General features: G+C 45.4%; 1 long non-coding RNA gene across 1 annotated transcript in view; it reads right to left on the bottom strand.

The window, feature by feature from the left end:
* Positions 1-19,238, bottom strand: part of LOC147708276 (uncharacterized) — a 140,067-nt gene that overhangs the window by 76,646 nt on the left and 44,183 nt on the right. The window lies entirely within an intron of this gene.

Raw genomic sequence — 19,238 nt, 5'->3', positions numbered from 1 at the left:
TAGGAGACGAAGGCGGAAGAGGAGAAGACGCGGGACCCGAGAACAGCGGAGAAGACGCGGGACCCGAGAACAGCGGAGAAGACGCGGGACCCGAGAACAGCGGAGAAGACGCGGGACCCGAGTACAGCGGAGAAGACGCGGGACCGGAGTACAGTGGAGAAGACGCGGGACCGGAGTACAGCGGAGAAGACGCGGGACCCGAGTGCAGCGGAGAAGACGCGGGACCTGAGTGCAAAGGAGAAGAAGTGGGACCCGATTACAACAGGGAAACAGTACCGGAGGTCGGAACAGCCGAGAATCCTGACGAGGAACGCTGGTTCGAGGACTGGTGGTGTCCGTAGGTGGCTGGGGAGCGGCCGTGACTCAGGAGAGTTACGGCGGGAGCCGGTGAGTACAAACAGCTCGAGGGTGTATTGAGGGGAAGAGGGAGGGTTATTGTTTCTGAAACGGGGAGGAGGGTGGAACGGGCACGGTACTTCACATGCCGTTTTTCCTCACAGTTCCTTCACATACCGTATCTTTGAAATACCTCACAATTACGTCAACCTTCTATAAACTCAGATCCCGGTGTAGGAACCTATCCTTGACCTTTTGTCCCTCTGCTGAGCGGACACCATGAAATCATTGAGCACTGAGGTGTGGTGATGGTGTAAAACGACCGCAGTAGTACCTGAATAAATTCTTACGGTTCCCTTTGTTCTTTTTCTTTACTCCTATGAGCCTCCGGGGTAATCACCCCGGTCCAGAGGAAACAGGAAGCAAAACCCCTTTTTCCAGCCCTTCCAGCTCACGGGAATCATCTGAAGAAGACGAAGAAACCCAAAGACAGACATCACTTCCTATCCCAACTTCATCTTTTGTTAATAAACCTTTTTCTAAACCCTTATTGCAGCCTCCACGCCGGTTTATCAAACCTGCCCTCCCACAAGTGGATTCAGAAGTGGGATTTGAAGGCGAAATGGAGGCTGCCCTAGCGACGATGGCTGAAAACCAAGAACACTTAGGTAAAGTCATGGAACGATTTTTGACTGTAGTAGAGGAAGACCGGAGTAAGTTACAACAGGTACTTACCGGACAAGGGCAGACCCATGGAGCTGCTATGGATAAACTCACTGAAACCCTAGGTCAACAACGTGGCCCCACCACATTGCCATCTGTAGTGCTACAGCGATATGTAGCTGGGGAGGATCCAGATTTTTTTTCAGTAACTTTGAGAGAATGGCGACTGCCGCCTCGTGGCCAGCCGATAAATGGGGCCAATATTTGGGACCTCTTCTTTCTGGGGATTTGCAAGCAGCCTATCAAGCAGCTACCCTACAAGGGGCGGTCCCATACGCCGAAATAAAAAAATGCATTTTGCAAAGATTAGGAATAGATGACGAGACATATCGAATAAAGCTAAGACAAATGAAAGAAGGTCCTCAGGAGACTCCTCGCGCATTGTATTTCAGGGTGAAGGACATGGCAGATCGTTGGCTTAAACCGTCGACCACTGATAAGGATGGAATCATGGCTAAGATTTATCTTGAACAATATCTGACTTTTCTTCATCCACCCATTCAACGTTGGGTCCGACAACAAGCCAATATTACTTTAGAAACTGCAGTTGAAATAGCTAGTGCATATAACAGGGCACAAGATTTCCAAAAGGGAAGAGATGAAGCTATGGGGAAGACAGGGGGACATGTGACCCATCGACCAACCAGACCCCCGTTACCCAAGAAACCCGAACCAGTGGCTCTAATTCCCAGTAACCCTTTGCCTAGTATCCCGTTTATTCGACCTCCTATAATGGGACCCCAGTGTTTCCAATGTGGTGGGATGGGACATATAGCTAGATTCTGTCCACAAAAAGAGGAGCCCATGGAAATAGGGATGGCCCGTAACTACTATTGTTCTCCCCCTGAAAGAAAACTACCTCCTTATAAATTTTCCGTCTCCGTAAATGGACAACCTGTTACCGCTTTAGCTGACACGGGGTGTTTACACAGTGTAGTCATACCACAAGACCTTGGTAATAGTATAGGTCCCATAGAGGGAATGGTAGCTATCAAATGTGTACACGGTGACACCAAACCATACCCCACTGCCAGAGTACATATAAAACACCCTCAAGATACAGGGACTTCACTTACTGTGGGGTTAATACCCCGATTACCAGAAGAAGCTATTCTAGGCAATGATTATGAGAAACTGCCTCTGTTGTTACAAGAGTCACCCAAACGCGAGGATGAGTGGTTAGCCTCTGCCCCCTTCTCCAATGACACAGAGAGAGAATGGCCACATTCCAAACCCAGAAAAAGCAGAAAACAGAGAAGAGCTGAGAAAGGGAAGGATCCCCTAGTACTGCCAGTTATTCCAGTAGAAAACCCATGGGAAACCGATAGGAATTTCCACGCAGCCCAGCGAGAGGACCCTGTATTGCAGGAAGCGTGGAACAAAGCACTTGAGGAAGAGGATCCACAGCACGTAGGTCCTTATTTTTTTGTTAAGAATGGATTATTATACAGAAAAGGCAATCCTGATCAGAAAGCACAGTTATTAGTTCCAGAGCCTTTCAGAGAAAAAGTGTTGTATCTGGCTCATAGCCATTTGTTAGGGGGTCATTTTGGAACGGAAAAGACTGAGAAAACCATTTTGGATAATTTCTATTGGCCAGGCATATATCATCAGGTGAAAAGGTATTGTAGAGAGTGTCCTGTGTGTCAAAGGAATAGTCGATATCACCCTCCAAGAGCACCGTTACTTCCTCTTCCTCTTCCCATTATCGAGGAACCTTTTTGCAGAGTAGGTATGGATATAATTGGACCCTTACTTCCCTCTAGAAGCGGCTGTAGATACGTACTAGTCATAGTAGACTATGCTACCAGATTCCCTGAGGCCATACCCCTTCGAAGACCAGACTTAGCGAATATAGCCAAAGCCATGACCAGTGTTTTTTCTCGGGTGGGTTTTCCGAAGGAAATATTGACCGACCAGGGGACCCCTTTTGTGTCAAAAATGATGAAGGACATATGTACACAGTTAGGGATTAAACAAATCCGTACAGCGGCCTACCACCCACAAACAGATGGGTTGGTTGAGAGGTACAATCCCACTATTAAGACCACTCTGAAGAAATTGTTAGACCTCGAAGCCCGGAAATGGGAAGAGATCTTACCTTTGGCACTATTTACTATTAGATGTAAGGAGCAGAAAAGCACAGGTTATTCTCCCTTCGAATTGTTGTATGGGCACCAACCACGTACCTTACTGGACATGGCCCAGGAACAATGGGAGACAGAACCTAACAACATAAAACCCCTACATGCTTATGTCTCTACACTAAAAACCCATCTGAGACAGATCAGAGACATTGTACGAAATAACCTTGAGAATGCCCAGGAGGCCCAGAAGAAACAATATGATAAAGGGGCGAAACTGAGAACTTTTCAAGTAGGTGATCAGGTATTACTTATGATGGCTTCCTCAGACCAGAAGTTATTAGGACAGTGGCAAGGACCTTACACGGTTCTCCAACAGGTCACTCCAGTGACATATCGAATTGAAACAGACAGCAACAAGAAAATATCCCAAATCTATCATGTGAACTTACTGAAAAAATGGGAGGGACCCCTTCCAATAGCAGTACACCACGTGGAAACCCAAAATCCCCTGTTTTCACAATGCATAGATTCTGAACTGCCCCACTCATTAAAAGTCGATTTGAGCAAAGCATTGATGCCGCTTGCCTCTGTTTTTTCCCTTAATCCTGGGAAAACCACTCTGATTGAACACGCTATCAGAACCCCTTTTGGGAAATGAGTCCGGTTACGGCCATATCGAATACCAGAGTCCCGTCGCCAGATCATAAGGGAGGAAATACAGAAGATGTTACAAATGGACATCATAGAACCATCCCTAAGTGAATGGAATTCCCCCATTGTTCTCGTGCCAAAACCTGATGGGTCGGTGCGCTTCTGTATTGATTTTAGGGAGGTCAATAAAATATCTGAATTTGACACCTATCCCCTACCAAGAGTGGATGAAATGGTGGAAAGAATAGGGAGAGCCAAATATATTAGTACCCTTGATTTATGTAAAGGGTACTGGCAAATTCCTTTGAGGCCAGAAGACAGAGAAAAAACAGCCTTTTCAACTCCAGATGGGTTATATCAGTTTAAGATGCTACCCTTTGGATTACATGGGGCACCTGCAACTTTCCAAAGAGATATGAATACGATTCTGAGACCACATGAAACTTATGCTGGAGCCTACATTGATGACATTGTGATTTACAGTGATACTTGGGAACAACATTTATCGTACCTGTTCCAAGTAGTCACATGGATTGAAGATCAATCCAAAAAAAAGACATCTAGCTGCCCAAACAGTGAAGTACTTAGGCTACTTGTTAGGGGAGGGCGTCATAAGACCTCAGACTTCTAAATTATCAGCCATTGCACAGATTCCATTGCCCAGAACCAAAAAAGATCTAAGAGCCTTCCTTGGGTTATTAGGGTATTATCGGCGGTTTATCCCTAACTTTTCACAAGTGGCTGCTCCTCTTACTGATCTTCTACAGAAGAACAGTAGGACAGAAGACCTGTTACGATCCCCTTCTAGTGAGGTTTTGAACTCCTTTGAAACTTTGAAAAACTCCCTGACTTCAGAGTCTGTTTTGATCAGCCCCGACTATTCCCGACCTTTCATTTTACAAACAGACGCCTCAGACCAGGGTCTCGGAGCTGTTTTGTCACAAGATACTCCCCAGGGAGAAAAACCCATCCTGTACATCAACCGTAAACTGTTTCCCCGAGAGAAAAACTATGCTACCATCGAAAAGGAAGCCCTTGCTATCAAAGGGGCGGTAGAAACCTTGCGATATTATCTGGAAGGGAGAGAGTTCACCCTGTTCACTGATCATGCACCACTAGAATGGTTGGCGAGAAATAAGGGACACAACGAGAGGGTACTGCAATGGTTTCTCTCATTACAACAGTATAGATTCCACACAAAACATAGGAAAGGGAAAGAGCAGGGAAACGCGGACTACTTCTCCAGATACCCACAAGATTACCTCCCTAGAAGAAAGACAGCAAGGGAAAGGGGATGTGAGGAGGTGCGGGTACTTATACCATGGAAGGGTGTCCCGCTGCGGATGTCAGCGCAGCGTCAACCACACGGACTACGGCATCCATATCCCTCTGCTGTTTCCCTACAGGAGCGTTCAGGTAGTCTTGACCCGGAAGTACCGCCTTTGCGCACAGGAAGGGAACTGCAGGAGCCAATGAAAGGAGGCCCGATCCTAAGCCGGGGAGAGAGAGTAGGAGACGAAGGCGGAAGAGGAGAAGACGCGGGACCCGAGTACAGCGGAGAAGACGCGGGACCCGAGTACAGCGGAGAAGACGCGGGACCCGAGTACAGCGGAGAAGACGCGGGACCAGAGTACAGCGGAGAAGACACGGGACCCGAGTACAGCGGAGAAGACGCGGGACCCGATTACAGCAGGGAAACAGTACCGGAGGTCGGAACAGCCGAGAATCCTGACGACGACAAGGAACGCTGGTTCGAGGACTGGTGGTGTCCGGAGGTGGCTGGGGAGCGGCCGGGACTCAGGAGAGTTACGGCGGTAGCCAGTGAGTACAAACGGCTCGAGGGTGTATTGAGGGGAAGAGGGAGGGTTATTGTTGTTTCTGAAATGGGGAGGAGGGTGGAACGGGCACAGTCCTTCACATGCTGTTTTTCCTCGCAGTTCCTTCACATACCATATCTTTGAAATACCTCACAATTACCTCAAACTTTTCTAAACTCAGATCCCGGTGTAGGAACCTATCCTTGACCTTTTGTCCCTCTGCTGAGCGGGCACCATGAATTCATTAAGCACTGAGGTGTGGTGATGGTGTAAAACAACCACAGTAGTACCAGAATAAATTCTTATGGTTCCCTTTGTTCTTTTTCATTACTCCTATGAGCCTCCGGGGTAATCACCCCGGTCCAGAGGAAACAGGAAGCAAAACCCCTTTTTCCAGCCCTTCCAGCTCACGGGAATCAACTGAAGAAGACGAAGAAACCCAAAGACAGACATCACTTCCTATCCCAACTTCATCTTTTGTTAATAAACCTTTTTCTAAACCCTTATGCAGCCTCCACGCCTGTTTATCAAACCTGCCCTCCCACATTGTGATATTTTTTGGCCTCCGGAGTTGGGTGTGGCTCCAATCCCAGTGCCAGTAATAAAAAGCCTGGGCCGGAAAATTGACTCATTTGCCTACCTTCGCCACACTTCATGCTGCATGGATTCCCCTGCCATTTGCTCTGGGGGCATTCCCTCTGGTCTGCCGATCTGTACTGCACCGCCAGCCTGCAGACGCGGGTCTAGAGGACTCCCACTTCCAGAAGCCCTAGTGGCGCAGCCCACATGTGTCATTTGGAAGCGACAGGAGGTGCTTAAACAGTTTTCAGCCTCCCGCAGCGCAGGACGTGCCTGGCCGCTGCCCGCGCCCGTTGTAGCCCGGAGTAGGCTGGGCTGGGCCAACCCCCTGATCATCGGTACTGTGCGCACTGTAAAGGACTTGGTCAGTGACATTTATTTGACTTTATTCTCTTTCTTGTGGACTTTGATTATATGATCAATGGCCACCAAACGCAAAATAACTGGGTAGAGGGTTGGGGGTGGAATAGTAGGCACTCTAGATGCCCTTTTAAATAGGGCAGAATCTGTTTTGCAGCATGAGATACTCTTAACAGAGAGAAAACTCTCCCTGGGGCTGCTTATGGGGCAAAAAAGATCATCTTTGGGGGCCATCATTAAAGCAAAATCACTAGTGGCAGCTCCTCAACCGATAATTTGTTCCAGTTCAGATCCCGCCGACGCTAGCTTGGCTGGCCCTGTCGCACTGAATTGCGCCCTGACGTGGGTGCAGCAGAAACACCAACCCAGAGGGATTCTAGTGACCTGGTTATAGTTCTTTCCCCTGGTGTAACCAACCAGAGGGCCTCGTTGGGGCCATCCCAGGTTCCTGTGCCAGTTTCCCCTGTTGCTTTGACCACCCAGCAACCACCCCCATCAAAATCACCAAGGGTAGATAGAGGTGATAGCGTCACCAGATCTAAAAGATCAACTCATGATAATGAAGCCACAGGAGGTGCTTCTAATCCAGGGATAGATCGAACCCAAGAGGGGGGAACCGGGAAACCGTCTGCTAAGAGTGCAAGGGGTGGGACTGCCTTGAGGCCCAGAGCTAGTGCTGAAATCAAACCTAAATCTCAATCTTCGGGGGCTAGCAGAAAGTTGTCTTTGAGACCTGCGAATGGTGTCCCCGTCACTCATAATGTGCATAATTTAATGGCAGGGGAACAAGAAAGCAACTTAGATTACTGGAAGCATATGGAGTCTCTGATTACGGGGCTTCTAGCGCCTTTCTTGAATGGATTGGGGCAATTGAGGAAAAATTATTTCTCCTGACACAAGGCACTTACCTGACTGTGAATCCAGAGGTGGTCAGGACCAATAATTGTCATGTAGGGGGGTGGGGGAGCCCAGAAGCATCCTCTATACTAAGGCCTGAGGGACGAATCAGGGAACAGGCCCACGAAGTGACGGAAAAGTCTGTTTCTCATGTGCATACTGACCACACGCAGGTCCAGCCGCGTCTATCTGGCACTGCAGGACATCCTTCGCAATTGAGAACAAGCTCCCAAGGGATGAGTGGGTTAAAAAGGGTGCAATTAGGTTGCAAAACTCTGCTCCCCCAGGAGCCCACCCATAATGAAGCCAAGGCTGTACAAACACCACATAGGGATGGCCTTAGATCGTTACCCCATGTGCCCACTAAGCCTGCTCGGGATATTTTAGATCTCCCTCTGGCGGATTGTCCTCTGGTCGTGGTCTTGGCCGGTGTTCCTGCGCTAAGATCCGACCAAACTGAATCCTGGGGACAGCTGAGGAATAAAACAGCCGATTGGCTGACTAGACACAAAGGGTTTAGAGCAGCTATGTTCAATGATATTAATATGGTTCGTAGAGTATCGTGGGTGGGTCAGTCTCCTAAGACCATAGTGGGGGGGGACAGTGTGGTTGTCAATTTTCGGACTCCATTGGTTGCTCAAATGATTCTAAAGGCCGAGGATCATTGCCCACTATCTTCTACCTCTATTTGGGCACTGCCATTGGGCTATTTTTATAAACCCCTGAAGAGAAACCTAAATGAGATACCCCGCTTTACACCGAATATAAATAGGTTTGAGGTGCTATCCGGGCTTGATAATCAAGACTGACTGAATGTCATTAATATAGCTCCGGTGAACGTTCCAAATGATAGGGCAGTGGTAGAGGCTCACCCCCTTTCTGTTGCGCCTAGCCTCAATTTACATTCATATCCTAATTCCAGCGTGACTGGTTGTGCCTCCAGGGAGGATACTTTAAAATGTTTATCTTGGAACATAGCCGGTCTTACGTCTAAAAGGGGAGACAGTAATTGGGAACAATTTCTTGCTGGTGCGGATATAGTAGCCCTTCAGGAAACGTGGGATGCGCAAGATTCTTATTTTTTGGATGGTTTTTCAACATTTTGTAAACACGCTATACCGTCCAGTATGGGGCGAGCCAGTGGGGGGCTGTTGATCTTAGTAAACTTGAAATTAACATATAAAGTCAAGTTAATGGATTCATATTCTTCAAATATTTTAACAGTTGAACTAACACCCAAGAATCTACCAACTCTGTTAGTGATTCATTTTTATAATTCTTTCACGAGGGATAATGACCTAGAGTACCTAAGGTCTCTCTCCACGTGTTTGATTGATTACGAGTCCACAGCTAACACGCATTAGCACACACTAGTACTAGGTGATTTTAATATTCATGTCTGTCCAATTGATTGTCTTTTAAAATTAGATGAGGAATATTCCCCGCAAGGGATAACGCACTTTGAACATTCCGCCTCGGGAATTTTCCAAGAGAGTCTTTTATCTGACCATAATTTGATCTGTCCAACTCAGGGGTATTCGTCAACTCCAATACCCACATATATTGGCCACGGCCATCATAGCACTATTGACTATATTCTAGTCTCCGGTTCTATGAGGGACCTTTTAGGCATATTTGAGGTAATGGACAATTGCCTAAGTGATCACAACCCACTGAACCTCAACATCCATGCTATGGGTAAAATTAGCCTCCTGGCTCACACAAGTAATGGTGACATAGTGCCAAAAGATCAAGCACGCTAGCCAAGATGGGATTCAATCACCCTAGATAGCTTCATTGAAACCTTAACCGGTGTTTGCTCAGAGGAGTTCGGCACCTGTGTAGACCAGGCGGCTGACCCCGTAATTATCCTGGATGCTTTTGACCGTATTACTAAACAAGTGTCGTCCAACCTGACAATTCCCTATAAAACTAGACCCTTAAAAAGTAAAAAATGGTTTGATGTTAACTGCACAAGAGCTCATAAAGCTCTCATGGATGTGCTCAAGGGGAAACCAAGAGATACAGACAGGATTAAGGAGGCAAGGAGGGCATACAAAATTGTTGTAGGGAGCAGGAAGAAACAACTAAGAGAGATGGTCTGGGAGGAGCTTAGCCAAGCTAGTGTCCTATCAAACAGCTCCAGGTTCTGGACCGTGGTGAACAGCCCTATCTTTGACGAATCTTCTAATCCTGTCTCTGACTGTCACATCGCTCCCGAAAAATGGGTACAACATTTTGGGAGTGTTTATACCTACGTTAGGCAAGTCTCCCCAGGATGGACAGTGGACAGTGGGTCTGTCTCGTCCCCTTTGAATTTTACTGAAGACAAAGTTATAGAGGCAATTAGTTCAACAGCAGGTGGAAAAGCGCCGGGTGCCCCGACGGTGTCCTAGCAGACCTTTATAGAGCGGATCCTATTTTATGGTCTAAAATCTTACCCCAGGTTTTTAACGCAGCTGCCCAGGTTGGCTTCCCCCTGTCTTGGGCTAAAGCAGTTATTATTCCGATTTTTTAAAAAGGAGCCAGAGATGACCCACCCAGTTATAGGCCAATATCTCTCTTGGACTCCGCAGCCAAAATCATGGGGATAGTTGTCCTTGCCCGACTAACTGATTGGCTGGATCAAAATAATATCATATCAGTTCTCCAATATGGTTTTCAGCAGGGCAAAGGCACCGTGGGTCAATGTCTCAATCTCCACCTAATAATTGTAAAGTACATGGTCGCTAAGCGGGGGGACCTGCATCTGGCATTTATGGATTTATCCTCTGCCTTTGATCTTGTAAATCTATCAAAGTTATGGGCGATGCTCCATGGAATGGGTCTAAATGCAGTTTTGGTCTCCTTCTTGGCAGCCATGCATGAGAACACCATAGCTTCTGTGCGCTATAACAAAGATGGTAGGCTCACAGATCCTTGGCCCGTTAAAAGAGGGGTGAGACAGGGGTGCATTTTGGCACCCCTGTTGTTCACCCTCTACATTAACAATATAGGGGCCACTTTAATTTCCAGTTGTAAAGACATCCCAAGGGCTCGTTCAATATTGATCCCTGCTCTGCTTTATGCAGACGATGTGGTTCTGCTGGCAAGGACCTCAAGAGGGCTTCAAATCCTTTTAAATTATTTTATTGATTTTATGGACTCTCTAAATTTGGTTACGAATTTTAAGAAGTCCCATTCTATGTCCATCGTCTCTTTTAGAGCAAGGAAGGCTAAGTTCTATTGTAAGAACTCAGAACTAACAAAGGTGACTGCCTTCCCTTATTTGGGGGTCCTTTTTGACGACCAACGCTCTTGGGTTACTCAGCGTACGCACAAAAGGAACATCTTAGCCCGAGCCACGGGAGCCATCATGGAATTCACAAAAAGAATTGGCTCTTTTAAAAATGTATAATGCTAAGTGCGTTCCAATGGCGACTTATGGGAGTGACTTATGGGGTTATTTAGAGACGGGCGATAGCCAGGCGGTAGAAACCGTTTTTTTTCGTAAACTACTGTCACTCCCTGCCCCTACCCCAGTTTTTAATATTCATGAGTATCTTGGAGCTGGGTAGATCTCAGAACAGATTGCGGTTGCTCCCATAATGTGCTGGCTAAGAATCTGGGCCCAACCGCACCGAACCTAAATCAGCGGATTATACAAGACTGCATTAGGCTAGACAAGGGTTTAGATATACCTTGGAATCGCTATATCAAGTCTCAAATGGCCATCCTTGGCTGTCCTGAATTATTTTTAAGTCCAAGAGCTATGGCCAAACCGGCGATTAAAGACTTGAAGCAGCAGTTTTTTTAATAGATCCATGCTGTGTAGGGAGGAAAGGGAATTAGTGAAACCTAAAGTGAGGAGTTTTGCCACACTGAGCATAAATAGTCAGATGCAACCATATCTAACATATATAAATAGGTCCTATCACCTGTTTGTCTCAGTTAGATTTAAGCATAACATGGTCCCCTGGCTATTGGCCTTTCCGAAAGGGTTTTTTTAAAGAAGGTTCGTTAAGACCCTGCCCCAACTTCTCAGATCAAAATCTTCTTCACATGGTATTTTTCTGTGAGTTTTATGACTCGTTGTGCAGGAAATGTATTATCCCCCTCCTAAAAGGTCAAAACTTTGAAAACGTTAGACCAGTGTTAGCCTATTTACAAATGTTGGCATCGCCTGTGGTGTGTTTTGGGGTTACCAGCTATTTTATAGGTGCCATTAGGTGCAGGAACAGGCTGATGATTGCATAAATGGGACTAGGTCTTAAATGAATTCATTTATGATTTTTTGTTGGAATTCTACTATTATTATTTGTATTCATAAACTTAGGACTTAGTGTGTTGGATAAGACTACTTCATACCTGATGGGTTTTATATAATTGTGCAATACCATGAAATAAGAATAATAACGAATATATTTATGAATTGATTGCATGCACTTTGATGGTTTTAATCTAACCAAATAAAGTTGCACTTGACTTGGCACGGATCTATGTCCTGCCAGGTTACTTCGGTGGTAGGCATCTGCACGGGCTTACTTAGGCAACTACGGAGACTTGTTCCTCTCCTCTCTACTTCTGCATTACAATCAATTGTTTCCGCCACTGTCATTTCTCAGCTGGACTACAGGAATGCCCTCTATCTGGGCATCCCCCAGAAGGTCCTGAGGAGATTGCAAGTTGTACAAAACGATGCGGCCAAACTCATTTTTATTCTCCCTAGGATAACATGAGCCACCCCTCTACTACATAAATTGCACTGGATGCCCATTGAACAGTGCGTGCACTTTAAGAGTCTTTCTATAGCCCACAAGGCCATTTATGGGAATGCACCGAAATACATAAAAGACCGAGTGCAAAAGTACGTTACTGGCCGGGCTCTACTTCCTTCCGAGGCCTGCAGGCTAGCCTCTTCCAGGTACAAACTTAAGACTAAAGGTGGCAAAGTATTCTCGGTCCTCCTTCACAGATCTGGAATGACCTCCCGGAGAACCTGCGTAAGGAATCGGCTCTGCTCTCCTTTAGAAAGCTTTTAAAGTCCTACCTGTTTAGAGAGACATTGACATCTGTATAAGCTCCGCCTTCGCAGCGACCTGCTCTTTCTCTAGAAGCGGTTAGAGACCAGTGGTGATTTGCGCTATATAAAAATAAAATAACATAACATAGATAAAGAGATCTTTTTGCCAGCCAAGTCGCAGCGTACCCATCTCACTAGATGTGTTTTAGGATATGGTACAACAGTAGCAATTAAGCCAGCTGATCATTTGAGCGAGGAAAAGTTATGCTACAGTTAATGGGAATAATAAAAGCTATGAATAGAATGTTCACCATCATTATTTTAGGCAATTCCTACCAGTTCAGCAATAGTGAAGTTGAGACTCTTATGCTCAAAATTTCGTTCATACAAATTTAGAAATCTCAAAAAATGCCCAAATTTCTTTATTCTTACCATCTTAGTTTTCATTTGGGAATCCTGTCTACCCTGCTACTCATTTCATTACCAAGATAAATGTATCCTGCTGCTTGCTAGGCAACAGAGTGGCCCTCACATCAGACAACATCTTGCTTTAGCTTTATGAGGTCATAGCACCTCTGGTCCAATTGTCCATGTGGAAACTGACCACACAGGTGGATGAGATATCAGATGTTATGCAATAGTTTACTATCCGTATTCATGACTGCAAGGCAAGCAGGAGTGGGAATGGTAAAGGACTCTGAACCACTCAACGCAACGGGGCCTTTTTGAAAGTGGAATGGAGATACAAAAACAGAGATTATCCTTACCAACAATCCATCTTAAGTACCAGAGTCCAACATAGAGTGTGTAGGGGAAGACGTTAAATGAGCTTCCTTCCGTGAGAATGTAACACTATCATTCTATAGTGAGATAGTGCATTACATACGCAAAGGCAGCAATTTCCTTGAATCCAACATCGCAAGTGATGGAGTGAGGTGTGGAACAAAATGTTGTATACTCCTCATGAAGTCACTTTCTCATAACAGTAACGTGGACTAATCGTGTGGTTTTGAAAAATAATCAACATAGAGTAGAATGCACACATAAATACATGTGGGAAACTAATTTGCTTGTATTGCAACTATAATCAATTAACCAAGTGATGCTGTGATGTCCAAAATTAATGCAGCAGCTATAAACTAACCAAAAGCGGCATGAATGTGCTTTCTGTTTCTTTATTTGTGGCAAAAACCTGAAGACAGGTGAGCAAATCACGCATATGTGTTGCTTTATTTGCTAGGTAATAACTAACAGGGATACCTTAGTAAGGGGAAGGCAAACAGAAGGGTTATAATTCAATATTTAATGTTTGATTGTGATTGTTTATATAATAGTTCCCGTTCTGGCCTATGAGGCCTAGAACAAAATGGAAGTTTTCATAACTCTGAGATTGAAACGCTGTACGCACTCGCAGAGTGAAATAAGAATTGTAGGTGAGCTAGAGATGACTATGCCCTTGCAGGATGGGTCAAGGACAGCGTGCCTTAAAAAGTCCAGTTGAGTGCCAACAAAATGTCGGGCTTCCGGAGGGAGAAGAAGGGAAGGACCCGGAGCAGTACGCTGAGAACTGGTTGCGGGAACTCTTACCCCAGGGGACGCTGTCCCCACATTTTGTGGTAGAAACAGCGCACAGAGTGCCAGCGCAGACACCACGGCCTGGAGCCCGGCCTCGTCCGTTCCTCTTCAAACTTGTAAATTACCGCGATCGGGACGTGGTGCTTCGTGAAACAAGGAAGGTGGGTGATCTCAAAGTGGGGAACAGGCAGTGATGTGCTTTCCAGATTACCGCAAATTTTGGCCCACAGCGTGCATTTAAACAGACTGCTCAGTCGAGTAAAGGTATGGACATTTGTCCACCAAGCGAGTGTTTGCCGCGTTCGTTTGGAGATTTTTCAAAATTACTTCAGGTAAGGACTTCGCTATCGCTGCTTAGATCTAATGCAGAGCATGCCACTTATTCATCTTGTGGATTTCGCTTGTGTGATACCCTAGTGACGCTGCTCTATGTGCTATTGGCCTAACAGGACTTTATGTGCTACTTGGGCGCGCAAGAGAGTTATTGCCCTCTTTTATCTTTATCTTTTTCCTTTAGAATTTTTTTTTGTATGGAGTAGTGTCTCCGCCATTTGTGTATGCAGGAATAAGTTTAGGAGCTGGTAACCACATTAACGTGCATTTTCTGTACCTGTACCACGCTCTAATTAAGAGGTATGCTAATAATAGCTCCCTTGTTCTGATTGTCCCTCACGCTCTTTCCACGTCGGAGGGCCCCCTTGTAACTTTCTATGTTTTTTTGTTGTTTAATCCTGACAGCGTCCACAGGGTAACGTCTGCTCCTTGTCTGGACATCGTTTTCCTTTCAAGATCTGTGTGGGGAATATCGTGCTGTCCAGGCCTTGTATATAGCCTGGAATTTGACACTATTGTGCTATTTATCCGGGAAATATCAAGATCTTTTATGATATGTTAGAAATTCCATGGAATGTGTGACTAGTTTAAGAGGGTGTATGGTTGACGACTCCAGTATATGCTCTTTATACTCATTCTTTGGTTATGAGTTTCAAAGAATGTGAGTCGTTTTTATGTAACATTTATTATTCTTTTTCCTGATATACTTGGAAACTTGATGGTTGGAGCTTACTGCTCTATTTTTTGCACATCTCCCTTCTCGCTTGATACAATGTGGATATGTCGCCTGGTTTATCCATATTATATTTACACGGGTATTCCTTTTTCTTACCCCTTAGATTTTTTATGTCTGCAATGGCGCAGATATTCTCCTAAATAATTTTCTATTCTTTTGATATTGGCGATGGTCCTTTCCTGCAACCTTTTAGCGTATAGATTAAGCTATTGCTTCATATGTATTGTTATTATATTCCTGCCTTTATTGTTCCATTGTCCCATACAAATCTTTATGACATTTCAAAATAAAGCCCCGTTGTATATAAATATGATGTATTGATGGACTAATTTAATTATTTTAGAAAGAAGAAGCATCACACGCCTATTATACAAATTGGATTCTGCTAGCAAAAAGCGAAATAGATCATTTTGCGCCCTGACGAAGGAACTGTGGACGCATGGTCCTTTCCGAAACGCGCGTCGGCGCCTTGTCTTTCTTTGTGTGGTTATATATTTGATTGTTTTCTTGGATTGTTTTTCCGTATTGTATGGTGGCTGAAGATTGCTTGATTGATCTGTATGGAGAATATTTGATGGCAATTGGTTTGTCTATTGTGTGCGTGGGGCTTGTTGTACATAGTGTTGTATAGAACTTTATATATTGTATATATGAATTATGTAGATTGCTTGATACCTTTATATATGATAAATCCTGAGAGAATATAATGAATAAATAAGCATATGTTTTTGCTAAAATAACTATCTGGGACAATGTTGATTTAAATTATTGTGCATGTATTACCCATATTATAAGTGTATACCAAGGAGAGGTTTTTGTCTTTACTTTCCAGATTACACAGCAGCAGTGCAGAGGAGGAGAAGCACATACATGGACGTGAAGAGACAACTGAGGGAACTAGAGCTACCCTAGTCTTTACTGTTTCCATCTCACCTCCGAGTGGTCTCGAAGGAGGGTGCCCGTTTCTTCGATGCCCCATCGGACATGTGGGACTGGCTGGAAGAGACAGGACAATGGAAAGGCACAAGACCCGCAGGCCCGGAGGAGAGTGGGTGGCAGGAGCAGCGATCGAGGAGGCGCAGAAGAAGAGGGGCCTGCCAGGGCACGGCCTTGGCCAGGTCACACCCAGCTCGGCGAAGATGCAACTGGAACGACAGGAAGTAATTGAAGCAGTTGCACCCCTAGGAGCGGTAAACAATGTTTGCCCGCTTGGACGCCCAGCCACACAGTGACCTGGAAAGGAGTGGCTCGTCATCCCCATCTACAGTGCTTTCTGAAGACATGAAAATGCCTGTGGTGACACCCCAAATGTCTGACCAGATTGTATGACAATGGACTATGGCAGCCATGCAGAAACTCCTGTCTCTGAATATTCTATCTTCTATATCCTTTTAGAGATATTGTTGTGCACGCTGCTGCAATGTGTTCTCTGCAAAGTGTGTTTGCGCTGCCTTGCTAACGTATAGCTCAGTGTATGCAGGTGTCCTTGTAGGCCCGCAGTTGAACAGCGCTGAGCAATCACTACATTCATGGGCTCCTCTACCGGTGGTCCGCGCCGGCTCTGCGCGTTTAACCTTCCAAAACTTCCCCATGCACCTCTCGAATGCCTTGGAGGTCTGAAACAGGGGCGTAATGCAGCTTGGTTGTTGGCAACACACTCACCCGGACAGCCACTGTGCAGGACTAACACCTTTTTTAAGTGGTGGATCTTCTTGAGGTTTGGACATATGTCCTGTTGGGGACTCGCCCATTTAGTTACACTGTTTGTTATGGTTCTCATGTTTCAGTTGCGGCACATTGATACCTCCTTCCCTGATGGTGCCCGTAGGCCCCCCTTCGAGGTGCTCCCCCGGCCCTATAAGGGCACGATATGTCCAGACACATGACACACACTAATATAATGACCTGGAACATCCGTGGTATGCACACCCAGTCACGCCGCTATTCTTTCTTCTACTATCTGCAGCAACACGGGGTGGGGATTGCCCTCCTCCAGGAGACACACATGACTCAGTTAGAACTCGACAGGCTCGGCAGACGTAGGAGGGGGCAAATTTATGGCACAACCTTTTCTGCGGCACGCTGATCCGGGTGAGAGCGAGTGTCCCCTTTATTTCTGAATACGTCAAGGTGGACCAGGAGGGGAGGTACTCCCTAGTGCGGGGGCGGCTGAATGGTCAGGAAGTACTGTTAGGATCCCTTTATGCTCCGAACACGGACCAGCCCTCCTTCCTGGTGAGCTTGAACCAGGTCCTTCACTCATATGCTGGCCTCCCCTGGTACCTTGGCAGGGACTTACGTATTTGGAACCCACCTAATGTCGTAGGGAGTACTCTCCTAGATCTAATGATTATATTATTCTGCTTGAACATCTTTGAACTGTGAAAACAGATAGAGTTTTTATTATATGAGAAATATTTGACCTTTGGAATCGGCTCTCGTGCATTTGAAGAGAAATATCTTTATGCCCTGAAGAATTCATTGCGTGACTGTGTCCCGTGACGTGTTGGCATTTGGTTTTTGTTCTATTGGCTACACTTTGTATGAATTCTATGGATTATGAAGATTGAGATCATGATGAAGATCATTTGATGCATGAAGAGAAAAGAAAAAAGAAAATAAAAAGAACTGATTTAATGGACTTCGAAAAAGAAAGAATTTGATTTGGTTTATCTTTTCTCTTAAGAAATTACTGAAAATTGTCTGCTTGTACTCGGGGACCACTCATCCTTCTCCCCTGGTAGCTTGGCAGGGACTTCAATATGGTGCTGGACATACGCCTAGACCAATCTTTCCCTCCCCTCCGAGCTGCAGCATTGACGTCTAATGCGCAGGCGTTCTGGGACTGGCTCTCACACTGGGAGGTATATGACTTATGGTGCGCGCAGCATCCCGCAGACAGAATATACACCTATTACTCATCAGTTCACTACCTGCATGTCTGGTTAGACCGGATAATTGGCACCCAGTCACTCCTCCCGCTCCTTGCCAAATCAGAGTACCTGGGAAGAACTCATTCCGATCATAACCCCCTATGGTTCCAAATTATTTGGGAGGCAGACCGCCCACCTGTGCCTACCCTGCCACACTTATGGCGGCCAAAAGCGGTACAAAAGGGGGTGGTGATGGACGGAGCATCTGAATCAATCAAACACTCACACCCAGTCAAAAGATCTGGGTTAAATCCATCATTGTTTTTTAGCCTACTCTGCCACCCCAGTTCAGACATGGCTATACGCAAATCAGTCTGACCCTGTGCCTCATGGAAACAGTCCAGCCCGAACTGCCAAGCCATGTCTTCCCTGGACCGAAGCAAGCTTCCTAGGACCGGTTTCTGATTAAACCCAGATCCGTGTCTGAACTGGGGTGGCAGAGTGGGCTAAAGAACGGTGATGGATTTAACCCCGTTCTTTTGACTGGGTGTGAGTGTTTGATTGATTGATTCAGATGCTCCGTCCATCACCACCCCCGGTTGTACTGTATGCAGAAAGACTGCATTTTTTTTCTTCAATCTCTGCAGTACAGAGACATTCTGTTGTGAAACACTGCCACTGCTGGTCATTCAGTATAATCTGCTGATGGAAAAGTCCATTGTTAGCACATATACAATAAGCAGTACAAAACATTTTGATTTTTATAAAGGGTAAAAAGATCAATTCTATGGAGTCGGCATTACTGTGATCAAGAGCACGTTAGAAAATCTCAATTTGTGTTTTTAATCAAACATACTTCTCTAAATCCCATACCTCATTTGTGAACACTCTCTTAACAACTGTAGCACGTACATTAGGACATAGAGAAAGAGATCTTTTTACCTGCCAAGCAGCAGCGTTCCCTTCTCACTTCATTTGTTTTTAGGATATGGTACATCAGTAGCCCTTAAGCCAGCTGATAAGTTGAGCGAGGAAGGGTTATGCTACAGTTAAAGGGTATAATAAAAGCTATGAATAGCATGTTCACCATCATTTTATGCAATTACTACCAATTCAGCAATAGTGAAGTTGAGACTCTTATGCTCAAACATACCTTCATACAAATTTAGAACACTCAAAAAATGCCCTAATTTCTTTAATTTTACCATCTTGGTTTTCATTTGGGCATCCTGTCTACCCTGCTACTCATTTTATTACCAAGATCAATGT

The sequence above is a fragment of the Lissotriton vulgaris genome, chromosome 6 (genome assembly GCF_964263255.1).
Source record: "Lissotriton vulgaris chromosome 6, aLisVul1.2, whole genome shotgun sequence".
Taxonomy (NCBI): Eukaryota; Metazoa; Chordata; class Amphibia; order Caudata; family Salamandridae; genus Lissotriton; species Lissotriton vulgaris.
The sequence above is the reverse complement of the archived record's forward strand: the minus strand, read 5'-3'. Positions and strand labels throughout refer to the sequence as shown.